Here is a 6,011-nt window from a genome sequence, read left to right as displayed (position 1 = left end):
TATCCTCAAGATCCATTCACCTAGTTGTGTGTCTCACAGCTTCATTCCTTCTTGCAGCTGCTCAATATTCTATTGTATGCATTCACCAGTTTACCATTCTGTTCATCAGTCGGTGTACCCTTAGGCCACCTCCATCCATTGCAAATCATGAATATTACCTCCATAGACACCAGTGTGCAAATGTCCATTCCATCCCTGCTCTCAGATCTTCCAAGTATATACCACATAATGAGGTTGCAGGACCTTATAGCACCCACATACTTAGATTCTTGTGAAACCACAACACTGTCCTCCAGATAGGCTTCACCTTCTACTTCCCCACCAACAGTAAATAGGTACATCCCTCTCTCCATGTTTTCCCCAGCACTTGTATCCCTCAGGCACTTTTAAAATCAGTATGTTCAAAGCTGAACTCCTCTGTCCTCTCAAATCTGCATCTCCTCTATATCCCATTATTATTATTCCACCCTGAAACCCAGAAGTCAGCTTTGATTCGTTCCTCTTACCCGCCCACATCACTCTGTCACCAAGTCCTGTTGATTCTTTTAAATAGCTCTTCAATCTGTTCTCTCTTTTATATCCTCACTACCATTGCCTTAACTTAGTGGTTCTTGTCTAGATTACCAAAACAACCTTCTTACTTGTCTCTTTGCCTCTAGATTTATCATTAGTCTTTCCCACTCACACCCATTATAGCACTCCTCTACTCTAAATCCTTCAGAAGCTCCACATTTTAGGATGAATTATAAACTGCTTAGTATGGAATGTAAGCCCTTGCTCTCCTCTATAAACCTCAAGTTTTTACCATGCTTTGCTTGTACTCTGCATTCCAGTCTAGTTATCTCTGACCCCTTGTTAAAAACTAAATTAAAGGCTCACCTCTTCCAGGAAGACTCTCTTGACTGTCTCTAGTAGGTTTGATGCCCTATCTCTGTACTCCCATATCATCCCATGTGTTCCTCTATAGAAGCTTTTCAAGCTGAATTGTCATTGTGCTTGAAACCTCTTCTTGGCTGTGAGCTGCCTGAGAAAAGGATTGCTCTTTCTCCTCTATCTCTAGCATTTATCACAGTGTCAGCTGTATATTAAGTGCTGCACAAATGTTTTCTGAATGAAAGGAGTGACAAATTAAAATCAATGTGGAGGAGAAAAGTTTATCTCATGAAATCATTGTAATACTGCTTACTTGGACACTTTCACATGCTTCCAGACAGGTAATAAATATGTCAGCAAGAATGGTGCCCTTCCATTCTCCTTGTTCCTGCTGGATGTTTAAGGCTCCTTTTCTAGTTACTGTTACATTTTTGCTTGGAAATCAAAATGCTTTTAATGTACCTTGTACATAAAAATGATAACACATTCTTGATTTTAACAAAAATTAACTACAAGCATTTGTCAGGCTTTTGCTGAATGAGTAATGTAAGAAAACAATTTGACAAGTGGTTCAATACGTCAATTTTTGTAAAATGAGTTTTGATGTTGTATAGTGGAAATTGGCATGTATATACTACAAAAATTAAAGTCATGCTATAGAATAATATTCCATGTCAAGGGATAATGTCCTTAAATATATGGATAAAGGAGGGTAAAAACAGAATGCACGTTGCCATTTCATACCTATAAAATACAGCAGAACTTACCAATGATTTTAGTTTCCCTCTTTGTGCTTTAAAGTATAATACAAGAAATAAGAAACATTTTACCTGAATGATATCTTGATAGATTAAGATATTTAAGTTCTGCAAAATTTGATAGATTGCAAGGCTGACTAGAAGATTAAAGATAGATTTAGCCCTGTAGTTTTGGAAAACTAGAGTTGTTTGATGATCAAATTAATTAATGTATGTAAAAATACTTTTTGAGTTATTATTTGGATAATAATTAATTTAATGCCTGTGTCCTCCACTATAAGCATCATGAGGATAGGGGGCTTGTTTACTGCTATATATCCAACACCCATCACAAAATATGTGTTCAAAAAGCATTTGCTAAATACGTGTTATGGATGGAATCATTGCCCCACAAAGACCTGTTCAAGTCCTAACCCCAGTCCTGTGAACTCCTTTGTAAATAGGGTCTTTGAAGATGTTAGCAGTTAAGAGGAGGCCTAACTGAATCAGGGTGGACCATTATCCAATGATTGTAGTCCTTATACACAGAGGAAATTTGGACAATCAGTAGAAGACAGACAGAGAGACAGTCGTGATGGAAACAGAGATTAAGTTATGGATTACTGACAAGCCACCACCAGAATGCCACAGACTACAGAGAAAGCATAGCCCTGCCCTTGATTTTGGACTTTTAAATAAATCCCTGTTAAGTCAATTAGTCTCTGTCACTTTTTTAAAGCAGCCCTGTAAAAATAAAAGTTTTTTTTTTTTAATTAGAGAAGTTGAGAGTTTACAAAACAATCATGCATAAAACACAGGATTCTTCTACACCACCTTACATTGGTGTGGAACATTTGCTACAATTGACATAATTGTACTATTTTTAATTAATTAATTTCAATAATTGTGCTATTTAAATAATTGCATTATTTTTTAACATTAGTTACCTTTGTTACAATTGATGAAGGATTATTAAAATGGTTCTATCACATATTATTTACATTGGGTATATTTTTTCCCATATACCACCCTATTATTACCACCTTGTATTCGTAGTGTATGTTTGTTATAATTCACAAAAGAATCTTCTTATATCTCTACTATTAAGTATAGTCCATTGTCTACAATAGGGTTCCCTGTGTGTACAGTCCTAGGTTTTATCTTCTAACGTTTATCCTAGTAATGTATGCAACCTAAAGTTTTCCCTTTTAACCACATTCACCTCTATATTACAGTACTGTTGATTACACTCCCAATAATGTGCCACCATCACCACCGTCTATTTCCAAACCTTTACCATAAGCCTAAATATAAATTCTGTATGAGTTAAGCATCAACTCCTTATTCTGTAACCCCAATCTATCTCCTGGTAACCTGTATTCTAGAATCTAACACTATGAGTTTCCTTATTGTAATTAGTTCATAACAGTTGGATCATGCAATATTTGTCCTTTTATGTTAGCTTTTTTCACTCAACATAATGTCCTCAAGGTTCATCCATCTCACTGCATGCATCAGGACTTCATTCCTTTTAACAGCTGAATAATATTCCATTATATGTATAGACCACATTTTTTTAATGCATTCATCAGTTAATGACACTGGGTTGCTTTCATCTTTTGGCAATTGTGAATAATGCTGTTATGAATATCAGTGTGCAAGTATCTATTCAAGTCCCTGCTTTCAGTTCTTCTGAAAGCTAAGTTCTACTTAGCTTCCTGAGGAACTGCCAAAATGTCTTCCACAGTGACTTCATTTTACATTCCCACCAGTAGTAAATGAATGTTCCTATTTCTCTATATCCTCTCCAACACTGCAGTTTTCTGTTTTTTTAATAGTGGCCATTCAAGTAGGTGGAAATAATATATCACTGTGGTTTTGATTTGCATTTCCCTAACAGCTAGTGACTGAGCATTTTTTTTCATTTGATTTTTGCATTTCCTTTTTGGAAAAATATCTATTCAAGCATTTTGCCCATTTTTAAATTGGTTCTTTTTATTGTTGAGTTGTAGGGTTTCTTTATATATTCTAGACATTAAACCCCTATTGGAGATATGGTGTCCATTTATTTTCTCCCATTGTGTAGGCTGCCTTCTCACTGTCTTCACAAAGTCCTTTGATGTACAGAAGTTTTTAATTTTGAGGAAGTCCCATTTATCTATTATTTCTTCCATTGCTTGTGCTTCAGGTGTAAAGTCTAAGAAATCATTGCCTACCACAAGATCTTGAAGATGTTTCTTGCATCTTCTTCTAGGAGTTTTATAATCCTGGCTCTCATATTTAGGCCTTTGTTCCATTTTGGGTTAATTTTTTTTTTTTTTAAATCTTCATTTTATTGAGATATATTCACATACCACGCAGTCATACAAAACAAATCGTACATTCGACTGTTCACATTACCATTACATAGTGGTACATTCATCACCCAAATCAATCCCTGACACCTTCATTAGCACACACACAAAAATAACAAGAATAATAATTAGAGTGAAAAAGAGCAATTGAAGTAAAAAAGAACTACAGGTACCTTTGTCTGTTTGTTTGTTTGTTTCCTTCCCCTATTTTTCTACTCATCCATCCATAAACTAGACAAAGTGGAGTGTGGTCCTTATGGCTTTCCCAATCCCATTGTCACCCCTCATAAGCTACATTTTTAAACAACTGTCTTCGAGATTCATGGGTTCTGGGTTGTAGTTTGATAGTTTCAGGTATCCACCACCAGCTACCCCAATTCTTTAGAACCTAAAAAGGGTTGTCTAAAGTGTACATAAGAGTGCCCACCAGAGTGAACTCTCGGCTCCTTTTGGAATCTCTCTGCCACTGAAGCTTATTTCATTTCCTTTCACATCCCCCTTTTGGTCAAGAAGATGTTCTCCGTCCCACGATGCCAGGTCTACATTCCTCCCCGGGAGTCATATTCCACGTTGCCAGGGAGATTCACTCCCCTGGGTGTCTGATCCCACGTAGGGGGGAGGGCAGTGATTTCACCTTTCAAGTTGGCTTAGCTAGAGAGACAGGGCCACATCTGAGCAACAAAGAGGCATTCAGGAGGAGGCTCTTAGGCACAACCATAGGGAGGCCTAGCCTCTCCTTTGCAGCAACCATCTTCCCAAGGGTAAAACCTGTGGTAGAGGGCTCAACCCATCAAACCACCAGTCCCCTATGTCTGTGGTCATGTTAGCAACCATCGAGGTGGGGTAGGCGAATACCCCTGCATTCTCCACAGGGTCCTCAAGGGGGCACTACATCTTTTTTTTTTCCTTGTTTTTCTTTTTTTTTTTTTTAACTTTCCCTTCTTTTTTAAATCAACTGTATGAAAATTAGTTAAAAAGAAAACAAACATACAATAAAAGAACATTTCAAAGAGACCATAACAAGGGAGTAAGAAAAAGACAACTAACCTAAGATAACTGCTTAACTTCCAACATGTTCCTACTTTACCCCAAGAAAGTTACCTAATATAGCAACATTTCTGTGAACTTGCTCCTACTATATCCATCAGAAATTAACAGACCATAGTCATTCCTGGGCATCCCCAGAATGTTAAATAGCTTATCTGTTCTTCTTGGATTATTGTTCCCCCTTCCTTAATTGCTCTCTATTGCTAGTTCCCCTACATTCTACATTATAAGCCATTTGTTTTACATTTTTCAAAGTTCACATTAGTGGTAGCATATAATATTTCTCTTTTTGTGCCTGGCTTATTTCGCTCAGCATTATGTCTTCAAGGTTCATCCATGATGTCATATGTTTCACGAGATCGTTCCTTCTTACTGCCGTGCAGTATTCCATCGTGTGTATATACCACATTTTATTTATCCACTCATCTGTTGAAGGGCATTTGGGTTGTTTCCATCTCTTGGCAATTGTGAATAATGCTGCTATGAACATTGGCGTGCAGATATCTGTTCGTGTCACTGCTTTCCGATCTTCCGGGTATATACCAAGAAGTGCAATCGCTGGATCAAATGGTAACTCTATTTCTAGTTTTCTAAGGAACTGCCAGACTGACTTCCAGAGTGGCTGAACCATTATACAGTCCCACCAACAATGAATAAGAGTTCCAATTTCTCCACATCCCCTCCAGCATTTGTAGTTTCCTGTTTGTTTAATGGCAGCCATTCTAACCGGTGTTAGATGGTATCTCATTGTGGTCTTAATTTGCATCTCTCTAATAGCTAGTGAAGCTGAACATTTTTTCATGTGTTTCTTGGCCATTTGTATTTCCTCTTCAGAGAACTGTCTTTTCATATCTTTTGCCCATTTTATAATTGGGCCGACTGTACTATTGTCATTGAGTTGTAGGATTTCTTTATATATGCAAGATATCAGTCTTTTGTCAGATACATGGTTTCCAAAAATTTTTTCCCATTGAGTTGGCTGCCTCTTTACCTTTTTGAG

The sequence above is a fragment of the Choloepus didactylus genome, chromosome 9, assembly GCF_015220235.1.
Source record: "Choloepus didactylus isolate mChoDid1 chromosome 9, mChoDid1.pri, whole genome shotgun sequence".
NCBI lineage: Eukaryota > Metazoa > Chordata > Mammalia > Pilosa > Megalonychidae > Choloepus > Choloepus didactylus.
Note: the sequence above shows the minus strand (reverse complement) of the source record.